Here is a 16,127-nt window from a genome sequence, read left to right on the forward strand (position 1 = left end):
AATAATGATAAACGGGCAATTATACGCCTATGCACGAGAGGCTCGATGTTGGCAGATAATTTTATTTTGGTAATTCTAGAGCGGGTGTCATAGTTGGAGGAAATAAAGCGGGCTGCACGATTTTGGACGGCTTCTAGGCTGGCTATTAAGTAGGCTTGATGTGGGTTCCATATTGGGGATGCAAATTCAAGTTTGCTACGGACGAAAGTTTTGCAGGCTAGGCTGCGAATGGAAGAAGGGGAGAAACTGAGGTGACGTCTGATAAAGCCGAGTATTTTCGATGCATCAGCAGCAATCTTCGTGACGTGCTCGGACCAAGTGAGGTTGCTCGTGATATGGATGCCAAGATACCGGTATGATTCGGCTTTAGTGAGGATGGTTGAACTGAGTGAATACGCGTAGTCGATTTAGTGCACTTGCGTAATACCTGCATGTATTTGCATTTTGTTACATTGAGAGTCATTAGCCATGTGGAACACCAGCTTTCAATCCTGTTTAGGTCTCTTTGGAGCAATTCCTGATCATTGTTGGTAGTTATGCGGCAGTACAGGACGCAGTCATCTGCGAAAAGACGAATTGTCGATGAAATGTCGGAGGGAAGATCATTGATGAAGATTAAAAATAAAAGTGGGCCGAGCACCGAGCCCTGAGGCACACCAGAGAAGACTTTTGTTGTGGGAGAATTGTCATTATCGATAACAGTGAATTGAGAGCGATCAGTTAGGAAGCAGCGAATCCATTTTAATATCAGGGGATCAAGGCATAAGCATGAAAGTTTAGCTAAAAGGCGTCTGTCTGGAATGAAGGATCTAAGTTTAGGCTAAGGTCGGTAGTGAATTCGAATAGTTGGGTTTTGCATGAGTAACCGGATCGGAAGCCGTGCTGATTGGAAAAAAAGAAAGAGTTAGAATCAAGGTGAGATGCGGTTTGTGAATATATAATATGCTCTAATAGTTTGCATGCAATGCAGGTTAAAGAAATCGGACGGTAGTTGGACGAATCATGACGGTTGCCTGCTTTAAAAACTGGAACTACCCGACTTAGCTTCCAGTCGTCCGGAATTAAGCTAGTAGCAATAGATTGATCAAAGATTATTTGCAAAATTTGACTGGAGATTTCCTTGGTGCATTTCAGTATCTTAACTGGTATATTATCTGGTCCCGGGGCACTTGATACTTTAAGTTTTTCGATGAGGCTTGCAATACCGTTAGCTGTTATAGTAACAGGCGGAATTTGGGAAAATGAAAACTACGATACAGGAGGAATGTCTGAAGTAGATTCATTGGTGAAAACCGAGGAGAAATAAGAGTTCATTACAGCACTGCGTTTGCCTGATGCGACCACAGAACCATCCGGGTTAACCAAGGAGATGTGATGCGTAGACCTATTACCTGGCGTAAGGAGATTCCAGAATTTCTTTGGATTGGAGCGCATGATGTCTACCAAGTCCTGGTGGTAAAATTTCCTTTTTGAGCTTCGTAAAAGTCTCGTGTATTCGCAAAGACACGAGAAATACTTATCCCACCGTGAGGCACAGGAAGAATGCTTTGCAAGACGGAAAAGGCATTTTTTTCTCATTAAAAGTTTTCTGAGGGCATTGGAAAAGCAAGGTTTGCTGGCATCACCTCGAATGCGTACGAGGGGTACATATAGATGAATAAGTGATATTAATTTTTGTTTGAAGAGCAACCAGTTATCATTGATGGTTCTTGTGGAAGAGGGCATGCGAAATTGATGGAAAAACTTGTCTAGCTCAGCAATGATACTTTGAACATCGGCCTTATTATAGTCACAAATGAATTTAACTGAAGGTTGACCAGTAGCGATGGGCATAGATAAGTTAAACAACAAGGTACAATGATCGCTGAAGCCCGGAATGGATGATAATGACTGGACACATTCAGGATCTGAAACAAGAACAAGGTCGAGGATATTGTTTAGGCGAGTTTGAGTGTGAACTCTTTGCGCAAGGTTAAAGGTAAGGACTAAGTTTAGAAACTCTCTCGATTGGCCAGAATGTGCGGATAAGTTGTACCAGTCAATATCAGGAAAGTTGAAATCGCCGCATAGTAAGTAAGTTGCATGGGGATAACGGGTATTAAGGTCAAGTAGTATTGAGTACAGTTCATTAACAAATGAAATGTTGGTCTGGAGCACGATAGCATGCAAGCATTATGACTGTGCTAGAAGGAAGCAATAACCTTATCGCCACAATTTCTTGATTGCAGATGGGCAAAATAGGAAAAGAAGGCGTGCTCGACTTTACAAAAACTAGTACACCACCTCCTCTCCGGACCACCCTATCGCGTCTGTGGACTGAAAGATCGTGTATCGTGCAGCAGCTCTTCATTCGAGATGTCCGAGGTCAGCCACGATTCAGTAAATATAGCTATATCAGTATCGCTATCGTTTAGGAAGGCTTCAACAGCATCTTTTTTGGGCAGATAGCTGCAGACGTTGGAAAGTAGAACTGCTAAGGTTTGATAACTCGGGGCTGCGTATGTCACTTGTGGTGACTGACGAAGTAGGTGTGGCGGTGGCCGATGAGCGGTGGCCGATGAGTGGATGGCAAACGCTATAATTTCACTTCTTGGGCAGAATCTGTTTCAGAGTTATAAATAAATTGACGGTCATTCATCAGGAGCTTGTCGAAACAGATCTTAAATGTGGTGCTTCTTCCTTGGACGTAAGAATAAAGCTTACTTCTGGCCATTCGCACACGTTTGGAATAATCTTTGGGAACTGCAAAAGAGGTATTTTTTAGCTTCGGTCCTGCCGTTAAAATCCTTGATTTTTCCTTGAAACGGGCCAGTTTGACAACTATTGGGCGATTTTTCTCCTCTTGGTAACGCCCTATCCTGTGCGCCCGTTCAATGTCATCAGAGCTTACGGTAAGGCTAAGTTTACCTGAACAAAAAGAAATAATCAGAGACTCAGACTGAGCCGAGGTTTCAGCGCGATCATCCTTAAATCCAAAAAAGATCAAATTGCAACGGCGAAGGCAATTCTCTGCATCATAGTATTTGTCAGCAAGAACTTTAATTTCCGCAGAAAATTTTTCTACATTCGTTTGTGAAGTGCTAGGAGAATCGGGGTCGATTTGTTGATTCAGCTCGACAATTTTTTCCAGTGCATCAATGCGAGAAGACAAGCGGCCGACCACACTTTCAATATCAGTTTGTGCGGCACGTATTTTTGCGAGTTCAGCAAGGGCTATGGCTTCGGACTGTTCTAAGCGAAACAGTGTCTGCGAAATTGATTCAAGCGATGCAGGTATGCCCTCTTCTGTAGGACCAGGATTTAGTTCAGCGTCACCCGAGAGGACAAGCAAGAGGCATACCATGTGGGCGTTGAGACAAAAATAACATGACAGGCACATTACTCTACGGTAGAAGTCAAGCAGGTCAGCGGGGCACAACACTGCGACCAAGAAGGGGTTGCTAGTACGGACAGAGTTGGCATGAGGTAGGTAACTAAGCTGCGCAAAGAGTGGCGGTTTCATGACCATGTTCTTTGCAGTGGCGTGCCCCGAATGGCCCCAGAGCGATATCTGCATTTGTAGTCGAGGCGTGGCTCCTGTGGTGACGGTGGTGTATGGTTGCCAGACAAGCGTTACGATTGTCGCTGAATGTGGCGCATAGAACATGTCTTCTGCTGTCTTGGCGATGAACACGGGAAGCTGCGAAGCAGCCTCACCGAGGTGACAGGCGGTGGCGGGGTAGATGCTGCCAAGGCAGGAATTCAGAGCAGCAAAGATCCAAAGCAGGAAAGCCTGCACAAAGAGTGGCGGTTTCATGACCGCGTTCGTTGCAGTGGCGTGCCCCGAATGGCCCCAGAGCGATAGCTGCATTTGTAGTCGAGGCGTGGCTCCTGTGGTGACGGTGGTGTATGGTTGCCAGGCAGGCGTTTTGACTGTAGCTGGATGTGGCGGATGGGACATGTCTTCTGCTGTCTTGGCGATGAACACGGGAAGCTGCAAAGCAGCCTCACCGAGGTGACGGGCGGTGGCAGGGTAGATGCTGCCAAGGCAGGAATTCAGAGCAGCAAAGATCCAAAGCAGGAACGCCTGCGCAAAGAGTGGCGGTTTCAAGACCGCGTTCGTTGCAGTGGCGTGCCCCGAATGGCCCCAGAGCGATAGCTGCATTTGTAGTCGAGGCGTGGCTCCTGTGGTGATGGTGGTGTATGGTTGCCAGGCAGGCGTTTTGACTAGCTGGATGTGGCGGATGGAACATGTCTTCTGCTGTCTTGGCGATGAACACGGGAAGCTGTGAAGCAGCCTCACCGAGGTGACGGGCAGTGGCGGGGTAGATGCTGCCAAGGCAGGAATTCAGCGCAGCAAAGATCCAAACCAGGAAGGCCTGCGCAAAGAGTGACAGTTTCATGACCACGTTCGTTGCAGTGGCGTGCCCCCAATTACTCATGTTACTTTGGCAGAGAACTGGTTGTCTGTTCAGTGCATCTTTTCCTAGCCCATTTAGTATCAGCTAAATTGCCATCTAATACTCATTTTTGCTGTTAGCTTTATTGCTCTTCTACCCCTCAACAGTGGACAAAACAAGTTTCTGGTGTGACCTTTTTTTCCAGTGCTGTGAAAGAAATGTCATCAGGTCAGTAGTTATAAAATATTGTTTAGGTAGCTGGTCGGCTTTTGTAAAAAATTCTCACTATTGCAATAGTGAGATTGTTGTGCTCTCATGCTTTGAGCACAGTGTTAGACACAGTGCATTATACTGAAGTGAAATATGGAATTGTTTTGCATATCTCCATCTTTTTGCTTTTTATTCAAAGACACTTGCACTTTACGCGTTACATGGAAGAGGACGAAAACGGTGCTTGATCTGCTGTCTCCTCAGCTCCGTAATTTGACTAGGTTTTGTCTATTTTCAGCTGCGGCCGGTGATCCCGGCTGTTCCTGCGGCCACCGCTGGCGGTTCCTGTGACCACCGCTGCCGGTTCCTGTGGTCGGTCAGCCGTTTTTCGGCCGTTTCTGCAGCTTGGGATCGTCCACCCATTGCCGTGCTGTAGTTGGCCGTGGCACCTGCCCTCACCGGGAAAACACTCGGTTTGTCCGGCCTGCGGTGCTGGGAGACTGAGGTAAGCCATTTCTTCGCACACCCGCACGCGGTCGCGGACCTCACTGGCTTTCTTTTCTGGTGTGCTGGCCTTTTTTGGCTGCGTTTTTCGTGACACTCGGTCTTTGGACCTTGTGCTGAGGCTTAGCCCTAGCCAGGCATAGCCCCCTCCCCAGGTCTCTGGTGTTCACAATTCTTCACCGAGCTTTTTTACAAAGAGGACGCTCCATGTGTTGCTGGAACTGTACAAACAGGCCTAGGTTGCGGCCTGATCTCGGTGAATAGAACCGACAACGCACTTCCTCACCAGAGCAGGATTTGGCCACCCTGGTGTAGTACTTGGCCGCAACCTTCTATGAACAACCCAATTAACCCTCAGCCCCCAGTGCCTGCGGAGCAGCTGACCGGGGCGGTGGTCAGACCTGTGACGCAGCGCAGAGTGCTAAGAATCATTGGCTCTGGACAGGCCTACATTGGAAACTGAACCTAGCAAAGTTTAATGCAAGAACCTTAATCAATGAGACTAGTTTAGCACTGCTGTTGGAGGAATCAGCGGGCATTAATTGGGATGTCATAGGGCTTAGTGAGGTTAGGAGGGCAGATGAGACGTATACAGTATTAAAGGGCGGGCACGTACTGTGCTATCGTGGAATAGCAGACAGACGAGAACTAGGCGTGGGATTCCTCATCAAACAGCATAGAGCTGGCAACAAACGTGTTTTATAGTATTAACGAGAGGGTGGCAGCTATCGTAATTAGGCTTAATAAGAGGTACAAGCTGAAGGTGGTGCAGGCCTACATGCCTACATCAAGCCATGATGACCAGATCATTGAAACCTTCTATGAGGACGCAGAATCGGCAATGACCAAAGTAATAATCACAGTACACTGTACTCACGGGCGACTTCAATGCGAAGGTAGGCAGGAAGCAAGCTGGAGACCAGGCTGTAGGTGACTATAGCATAGGCTCTAGGAATAGCAGGGGAGAGTTGTTAGTAGAGTTCGCAGATAGAAATAATTTATGGATCACGAATACCTTCTTCCGCAAACGAGCCAACAGGAAGTGGTCGTGGAAGAGCCCCAGTGGTGAGACTAAAAATGAAATCGACTTCATACTGTGCGCTCACCCTGGCATCATAAAGGATGTGAAGGCCCTCAGAAAGGTCCAGAATGGTAAGGTCTCGTATTAGCTTAGATTTGAGAAGGAAACGGAGGAAATTAATGAAATGAAAGTCTGCTAACGAGTTAGCATTGAGAGGGAAAGTCGAAGAATTTAGGATTTTGCTGCAGAACAGATTTTCCACTTTAACTGAAGATGACAACCGTAATGTTGAAACTATGAACGATCGTCTCACAGATATTATGGTTATTACGATATTATGGTTAGGTACGATGGTTCGACAGGATACTAGGAAGCTATGTCAGGAGACTAAAGATCTGATTAAGAAACGGCAAAGCATGAGGACGACTAACTCCATAGACAGAATAGAACTCATAGAGCTGTCGAAGTTAATAAATAGGCACAAGGTAGCCGACATCAGGAAGTTTAACATGGAGAAAATCGAGAATGCTCCGTAGAGCAGGCGTAGCCAAAAAGCAGTGAAGAGAAAACTAGGCATAGGTAAACACCAGATGTATGCAGTAAGAGGCAAGGAGGGCAATGTCATTAGCAATACGGATAAGATAGTTAAAGTAGCCAAATAGTTATGCACAAATCTATACAGTAGCGATTGCATTCAGAATGTTACTGAGAGAGGCAGTAGAGCACAGCAATGGGACATTTCGCCAATAACGAAGGAGGAAGTAAAGAAAGCCTTAGGAACAATGCAGAAGGGAAAAGCAGCTAGTGAGGATCAGATAATAGCAGATTTGTTGAAGGATGGAGGAGAGATTGTGCTCGAAAAACTAGCCACCCTGTATACGCAATGCCTTGTAACCTCGAGCGTACCTAGAGCTTAGAAAAACGCTAACATTATCTTAATTCATAAGAAAGGAGATGTCAAGGACTTGAAGAATTACAGACCGATCAGCTTATTGTCTGTTGTCTACACGGTATTTACTAAGGTAATCGCTAATAGGGTCAGGACAACCTTAGACTTCAGTTAACCAAATGATCAGGCAGGCTTTCGTAAAAGTTGGTTTGGTTTGGTTTATGGGGTTTAACGTCCCAAAGCGACTAAGGCTATGAGAGACGCCGTAGTGGAGAGCTCCGGAAATTTCGACCACCTGGAGTTCGCAAAGGATACTCGAGAATAGACCATATCCATGCTATCAGTAAGGTGATAGAGAAATGAGCAGAATATAACCAGCACCTATATATATAGTGTTCATTGATTACAAGAAAGCCTTCAACTCAGTAGAAACCTCCGCAGTCCTGCAGGCAATGCAGAATCGGGGTGTAGAAAAGTGTTATGTCAAAATATTGGAAGATATTTACAACAATTGCACAGCTACCATAGTTCTCCATAAATTCAGCAATAAAATACTAATAAGGAAAGGTGTCCTGCAGGGAGAGCACATCTCGCCTATGCTATTCAGTGCCTGTTTACAGGAGGTATTCCGGGGACTGGAATGGGAACAGTTGGAGATAAGAGTTAATGAAGAATACCTAAGTAATCTGTGATTCGCTGATAACATTGCCTTGCTAAGTCACTCAGGACATGAACTGCAAAGCATGATCAATGAATTCGACAGGCAGAGCAGAACGGTGGGGCTAAAAATTAACATGCAGAAAACCAAAGTAATATTCAACAGTCTAGCAAGAGAACTGCAGTTCGCATTTGATGATGCAATGCTGGAAGTAGTAAGAGAATATGTCCATTTAGGGCAGGTAGTCACAACTGATCCGGATCATGAGAGGGAAATACCTAGAACAATAAGAATGAGGTGGAATGCATATGGCAGGTTCTATCAGATCATGAATGGCAGTCTACCAATATCCTGCAAGGGAAAAGTATACAACAGCTGTATCTTACCGGTACTCACCTATAGGGCAGAAATGTGGAGGCTAACAAAGAGGGTTCAGCTCAAGTTAAGGACAACGCAGCGAGCTATGGAAAGAAAAATGATAGGTGTAACGTTAAGAGATCAGAAGCGGGCGGAGTGGGTGAGAGAACAAATGCGGGTTAATGACATATCCTAGTTGAAATCAAGATGAAGAAGTGGGCTTTGGCAGGGCATGTAATTCAAACACAACATAACCGCTGGCCCTTAAAGGTGCACTGAAAAGAAATCTGCACTCGTCTTTTTGCCACGGGAACTCAATCTACACTTTCTGAGCATTCTTAGAAACCTCGATTTATTGACCTGCGTGGCCAATTTCCCTAATTAAATCGAATTAATGTCCAGCTCCCGTCTTTTGTTTTTAATTCTCCCTCGTACGGTGGGCGGAGTCGACCAACGCGCGAAGGGCCTTTCACCCAGTCCCATGGCGGCTTGCCGCTCTGCCATCGGCGGAGTAATACGTAGTAATCCACAGAAGCAAATAGTCCGTGCGTATATTTATTTCTGCGGGCTTATTTTGTGGCTATATTATCTGCGAATGAAACTATTTATTCACGGAAACCTAAAAAACAACATAAAGCGAAAGCAAAGCCTCCACGGAGCTGGCTGAAAGGCACTCCATGCGTTGGTCGCCTCCGCCCACCGTACGAGGGAGAATTCAAAAATAAAGGCGGGAGCCGGACGTTAATTCGATTTATTTAGAGAAATCGGCCACACGGGGCAATAAGTCAAAGTTCCTAAGAATGCTCAGAACGTGTAGATCGAGTTCTCGCGGCAAAAAGGCGAGTTCAGATTCCTCTTCAGTGCACCTTTAAGGGTATGAAGTGGATTCCAAGAGAAGGCAAGCGTAGCAGGGGGCGGCAGAAAGTTAGGTGGGCGAATGAGATTAATAAATTTGTGGGAATATGGTGGCCGCAACTGGCGAAGGACAGGGTTAACTGAAGAGACATTGGAGAGGCCTTTGCTAATGCAGTGGGCGTAGTCAGGTGATGAACTTTGCAAAGTAATTAAATATGTTTGTTATGGTAACTTTATAGAACTCATCATTTGTGGCTCTTGGAGGGTTTGTGAACACTTGCAATATGAACAATAGCTTGTTGCCTATCATTTTTAACGCATGGATACTCATATTGATTTGGGGCCAGAATTTGAAGTCTCTAACCGTCAACATCATGTGAGCAGATTTTATGGATGAAGCAGTGAAAGCCTTCAGTCTGCACTGACAACTTTGAAAGAAGAGTTTTAAAGATTTTTTTTACAATACCATTGAGTGTTAGTATTTCTGGGTACCGTATTTACCCAGTTCCAGCGCAAACTTTTTTTCAGGGAATATAAGTCTCAAAATCACACGCGCGTTGGATTTGAGTACAAACCGAAACTGCTGCATAGCTGCCCATCGTAATCACCATTATACGACGTGGGAGCTCACTAACTGCTGCCAACCATGCGAGCACGTTTGCTCGTTGTTTTCTGCATCGCAGGAGCCATTTTCAACCGGTGTGGTGTTTGTCATTTCTGTCAGCAAGTGTGGCACAAATGAATTCACGGGACGAACTGCCTTGCCTCGCTTTTGCTGCATTTACGACATGAGTAGCAAGCTATAGCATCATCCATGGCACGATGATGGTGTTCTCCTGTGAGCTCTTTGTGCAATATCGTTTTTGAGAACGGATGCATAAGCCACGAAGAGACACTGAACACAGTGGCAATAGCCATGCTGCCCGTCATTTTGGTGTGACAGAGACTTGTGCTCGTAAGTGGCGACGACTGCAAAAGTCAATCTTTGTGTGCAAAATGTCAAGCAAAGGCCGCCACAGTCCGCAAGTGGTGAGGTTTCCCGACATTGAAAATGAGCTGGCTGACTTCACGTGGCAGCTTCGTGTGGATCACATGTTCATCACCACTGAGGTGCTTTCTAGAAATGTGGAGTTTCTAATGCCATGGACGGCACTGAAGACGAGATGTTGTGGTCGGAGGGTGAGAAGGAGCTGTCCAAGAGTGACAGTGAATGAAGTTCGGGTGAATATACAGCCTGTTCTCGGCTGAAAATGTAAAAATGGTCGCAAATTGTTTTCGTTCATGGAAACCACATGTACGTTAGAAGCGGGGCTGGTAGTTTTTTTTCGTCACCGAAATCAGGTGCGCATTAAAATTGGGGCTTAGAATTTTTTTTTTCGTGGTGTAAATTGGGTGTGCATTTGAATCCGGGGCGCGTTAGAATTGGGTAAATACGGTAGTTCTTTTTGCAGTACAAAAATACCTACTTTGGTGAATGCAGAATAGGAAAAAGGCATACCTGTGGTAGGGTGTGTTGCTGGGCAAGTTGGTTTGACATTCTGAACATTGTAGCGCTGGCAGATGAGAGACAAAGGAAGGACAAGACACACAGTGTGCTGAACTAATAATAACTTTGATATCAAAGGAGGGCGATCCGCACAATTTTATACAGTACTTTTATATAGTGTATTGCTTTCTTTTGCCTTGATTTGAGCATGTGCAATACAATCACTGGCTTCTTGGGTACTGTTTAAGAACGTTCAGATTGCCCTCCTATGATAATAAATTTTTGAGTTCAGCACACTGTGCGTCTCGTCCTACTCTGGTGTAGCACGCTAGGCTATCAACCAGCCTCATTTATTCATTAAAATCTCTCTCCCACCCTTCCCTCGTCCCTCGTCTGCCAGCACTGCAATGTTCAGAATACCTGTCACAACCGACTCAGAGAGATGTGCAGGTTGCTGCATCGGTCATGACTTCGTATGTTAACCTTAGGTGAAACAACATATATTTCTGTATGGTTGTTCTGGTTGTATGAATGTATGCATGATGTGTTGCATTACCTGCATGTTTTTTTTGTCTCTGTTCTTCCTCCTCACTGCAATTCTTATTGGTGCTGTGGCTACAGTGATAAATTAAGATGGAAAAACTTTTTTAAGAAATGAATCAGTTTTTGTATTATAAGTATACGAGACAGTCGGTCTCTAATATGAATGGCATCTCAATGGGCACTGAAAAGCCACTGGAAATGTGCAGGATGCCCAAACGTTCCCAGGACATTCAAGGGAGTTTCAGTTCTGATTGGGATTTTGTGAGCCTCACATGGCTCATGAAAGAAACAATTTGTTCATAGCTCACACGAAGTAGTTTCGCTGTGCAAGTGCCTTGTGGCTCTTGTCTGCATTGTCCCATTTGTGTGTATTACCCTAGCATTGTTCTGAAGCAAAAAACCATTTGAAGGCACACCCATGACATGTCATTAAAGTGGCCTTTTGAAGTAGTGGTTACAATGCAAAACAGTGGCACTTGCACAATATATGAAGCGTAAATTTGGTTTGTTTTGGTTTAGGGTGTTTAACATCCCAAAATGAGTAAGGTATGAGGGACATTGTAGTGAAGGGCTCTAGTAATTTCAATCATGTGGTGTTTTTTAACATGCACCAACATCGCACAGTACGTGCTGCCTTCATCGAAATGCGACCCCCACGCCCGGATCGAGCCCATGTCTTTCGGACCAGCAGCCCAGCACCATAAGCACTCAGCTACCGTGATGGCCATATTAAGCACATATTTGGTCAGGTAATTTTCTCCCTGCACTTGAACAGGGTTGCTCCCCTGCTACTACTTTTCTCTTCATTCGGTCTGTCCAGCTTGCTCTCAAAGGCTCAGATGCAATTTGGGGCCAGTTACGGGCTTTTGTGTACATTTATTTGTAGTCATAGAATTGGAGTGTTTAGTGTACTAGACGTGGACTGGAAGCCACAAATTTCTCTAATCTTGGCAATGTTTATATTTTTCAGAAGTGGTGTGGATAGATTCACGTTGGAGCATTGCGTCAACATTTGGAACACAGCAAGCTGATATGGCTGTGCTGAAAAACTGCCCTTTGCGACTTGCAACTGCAGTTAAATGGTAATAACACCACATTTTTAAAAAATTATGCCCTTCTACGGGAGCTCTTGCTGTATAAATTTAACCACCTTATTTTTTCTTTTTCATTGCAATACAGTCGCACCTCGTTAATACATATGGGTGATAATACGGGTAACTCGATTTGTGGGCCATTTTTCTGGGGACCAAACTTTTTCACTGTATTTACAGATTGTTAATATGGAAACACGCAGCTGAGATAGGTGGACTGGGTATAAATGTAGCAGCTCATTGGGACCCATATATTTTACGTGACAGCGTATACAGCTAGTTCGGTCGAAAAGCTGTCGGCGTAGTAGTAGTAGTAGTCGGCACCACGTGCACGAAATAATTGGGGACTGCGTAAAAAAAATCTTATAATGCTGCAGAATGCTGTTTGCGGCAGAATGTTCCAGATACTGTCATGATTTAGCGTTTCGTGCAGCATACAGTTACTAATTAAGTTAGAGACTAACTTACGGCAAGAATTTGAACCGGTAGCCTATAATCTGGGAAACCGGCCACCTATAATCAGGGGCTGCATAAAAAAATCATATCATGCGCGGTTCAGGCCAAATAGGTGAGACTGTTACTGTGTCATTTCCTGCCCTAAAAAAACCAATTTTAGATTTGTCCAACAGGCAAGGTTTCGTGCTGAATAGCCGATGGCGTTTCGTGGACTCCCTGGAAGCGCTGCAACGCTGTCACATTCCACTCTTAATACACCCTCTGAGCCCGGATGTCCGATTTTGACACCATATTTGTAAATCAATTAATTCCTGCGCCACCAGAGTGAAATTTTTACTCTGTGGTTGTGGGGCCTTAGACATGATAAAAACACAGAACGAAAAAATCTGTATCCGAAACAAAAAAATCCAGGGCAGAAAGGGTTAAAAAAAGAAGTGTAGCTCTTACGCAAGTTTATATGCCAGTAACCAACAAATGTGCTTGCAATTCAAGAACTCCAACAGTTTTTGTAAGTCAAGATTTCCTAACACAAACATACGAAGAAATTTTCTAGTCAAGAACTACAGGAGATCTGTCAGTCAAGGATTACTAACACAAATCAATAAAATAAAATCCCCTGAGCCAGGCCCTCCTTGCCTGTTAATTCACTGATGATGGCAGATCCCCCCCCCAAACTACCATCATCACTGCATCCACTTTGCCACATGAATCCAGCTTGCCACTATAAAGCACGTAACCACGCATACATGCACGTACACACGTGCACAAAAAGCACGTAACTACGGTATTTGCACTTCCACACTTTCTTCCACTGGTGTTCTGCACTTCAGATACATGAGACAGAGGCATTCAAGATTTTGCGGTCATTGCTGTCCATATTAACAGTAGTCTATATATGTCCATATTTGGAGTATGCTTAAGCTTCGCCTTGAAGTTCAGGTGTGAATTTTGAAGGTGCCTATATACAAATAAAAAAAAATCACCATAAATTTTTTCTCAGTTATGTAGCCCAAAACTGGGTGGAGCTTTTACACGCAATTATATGGTATTATTGAAGAGTACGCTTCTAGACGGACAGTACTTGCTGCCAATAACATGTTGATATTAGCTATATATCTTCTGGCTTTTTGGCTTTTTTCTTTGGTCATGGTCTTTGGCATCTTGTGGTGCCTTTTCTTCTGAATGTCTTCATTCTGCAGTACTTGAGACTAATAAAAACTCATGTACTCAAAAATGAATGCTTTTCTAATTTTTTTTATTGAGCGCCCATTCTAATTTATGTCACCATAGGTTGCCTACAACACATGGATACACCTAAGTACAGCCACAGGGGCACTGAGAAAGCAATATGTAGAAGTGGTCCAAAAGGCAGCTTCAGTGGGGCTTGCCCAAACGTCTTCAAGAACAGACAGAAGGGTGCACTAACTAAGCTGTAGCCCATTTCAAGCCACCTATTGCCATTTACCAGCTTGATTGCTGGCTTGTAGAAAAGCTGGGCTTCACAAGCCGACAACTAGACATCTTCAAGATGGGCTCACATTTCCTAGGGGCTGTCTTGCTGTAGACTAGAGTCCGTATAGCTCAGCCTTGAATTTGCAGCATTTCACAGATAAGCATCTCTGAGAGTGGCAGTGCCCATGGATACCCGCCATATATGCAGGCTGTCATTGAAAAACTTGGTATATAAGACACACCCGTGTATAAGACATACCTGGATTTATGCAGTTAAGCTAGTGAGGCTTAATTAAACATGCTTGTGCGACCATCGCAAAATGCACCGTTCCTGTGAAAAGTTCTTAAGCACTGCTAAGTGATCGAAAAAGGTAACACTCGCGCCGTACCCGCGCACGTTTTAGCAAAAAAGAAAAAAAGGAACTCTCCTTATGTCCATAACAACATTTCATATTAACTTAAAACCTTCGAAGTCTTCATCTTCGGGTGCACTGTCAAGAAGTTCGCCCATTTCTGGAGGCAACATGGCTGAAACATGCTCTTCGCACTACGTACGTACTACATACATGGAGCAAACAAAGTTGCAAAGGGCGACTAAAAAAAATGCCGGCTTGTCTTGACAATGGCGAGAAACGCGATTGTGGCCATCTTTTGGCATTTCACATTACTTTTGCTTGTGGCCTCCGAAACGGCCGCCTGTTTATGATCCCGGAAGTCGTCATCCCCACCGTTTCATAATAAAGTCCACCTAAAAAAGTTGGGAACTACGCCTTGAAACCTTCCATGCAAGCTGTTAACTTGGAAGCATGCATGTTTGAATTTCAATTGGTTCTTCGTTCTTTTCTAAGACTTCTCGTTTTTTACTGGATGTTAACATCTTGATTATTTTGTTTTATTAAGCTAAAACTTGGCTATGATTTATGTTATGATTTACGTGCGTTATCTCAGCATTATTTGTGGCCATTTATTTTGTTCTGAATATCCAATGATTTTAATAACATTTTCTTTGCCAAGAGAAGCCTTGTTAAATTGTTTTACTTTTGGAGCTACAAATGCATGCAATCACCGAATGTTCTACTCCCATGAAGTGTTTAATAAACACAGTGAACCCTGTGCAATGCCTTCAATAACTCATAGGTTGGGAAACAGTCCCTTTTAAATCTGCCTCAGATAAACCTTTGACTACAAAACCTGACATCTGCATGTTAATCTTGGAAGTAACGCTTTGTAGCTTGTTGATAGAGTCCAAAGACAAATTTGGCTTCACCAAAGTGCAGAAGCTCATGCCTATGAGTGCAGGTAGGTAATGTGGAAAGGCTCCTCTTGCTAAGCTGTGTGTTTGGACACAGTGAGCGGCACGGGAAGGTTCGCTGCAGGACGCGCAACAAATGCTGCTGATACGTGAAAGAAGCGTTGCTGCCTTGGCATGCCACCCTTTCAGCCTGCGTGAAACTTCCATGCAGTGACTTGTGAAGAGCAAGACAAGCATAAGATCTCGTTATACTTTTCGCTCTTGCCGGATGGGGAGACCGCCATTAATAAAAATAATTGTGAACATGAGAGAATAGCTGGAAACAATATTATGGTGCCTTGTGGTGCATGTGATCACCAGGATAACGATTGTTTTTTCCCTGTTTCCAGTGACTCCCCTGAAATTTGGCATTTTCTGTGATGTGACGCATAGATAGAGACCACAACAAATATACCAGGTTATTCAGGGAAGGTGATTACTAATTTTTAAAAATGGGGTTTTAAGATAATGAGCAGCTTTTTGCGTCGTAGTATTGCCAGTGAAAGAAGCTCATCGTTGGCTTGCTGGTTTCGGGGGATGCTATTTATTTTATCCTTACTCAGAAAGAAAAATGATAGGTGTAATGTTAAGAGACTGGAAACGGGCAGAGTGGGTGAGGGAACAAACGTGGATTAATGACATCCCAGTCGAAATCAAGAGGAAGAAATGGGCTTTGGCAGGGCATGTAATGCAAAGGCAAAGTAACCGCTGGTGCTTGAAAGTAATAGAGTAGATTCCAAGAAAAGGCAAGCGTAGCAGGGGGCGGCAGAAAGTTTGCAGAGGTATGGTGGCTGCAGCTGCAAAGGACAGGGTTAATTGGTTAGACATGGCAGAGGCCTTTGCCCTGCAGTGAACGTTGTCGGCTGATGGTGATGATGATCACCATTGTTGGCAGATTTCACAAAACAGGCGAAACATGTTTATTAAAATGATTA

The 16,127-nt window shown here is 44.4% G+C and overlaps 1 long non-coding RNA gene across 8 annotated transcripts in view; it reads left to right on the forward strand.

Annotated features, from left to right (window-relative positions):
• Positions 1 to 16,127, forward strand: part of LOC149355971 (uncharacterized) — a 133,405-nt gene that overhangs the window by 88,694 nt on the left and 28,584 nt on the right. For 5 of the 8 annotated variants that reach the window (XR_016291597.1, XR_016291599.1, XR_016291593.1 and 2 more), the window contains one exon: positions 2,229 to 4,744. The exons of the other annotated variants lie outside the window; for them this stretch is intronic. This is a non-coding gene — a long non-coding RNA (uncharacterized LOC149355971). Of the gene's footprint in view, positions 1 to 2,228; positions 4,745 to 16,127 lie in introns of those variants that run through there. 8 annotated transcript variants of the gene reach the window in all.

This window comes from Amblyomma mixtum, chromosome 3 (genome assembly GCF_055824585.1).
Source record: "Amblyomma mixtum isolate Tamu chromosome 3, ASM5582458v1, whole genome shotgun sequence".
NCBI lineage: Eukaryota > Metazoa > Arthropoda > Arachnida > Ixodida > Ixodidae > Amblyomma > Amblyomma mixtum.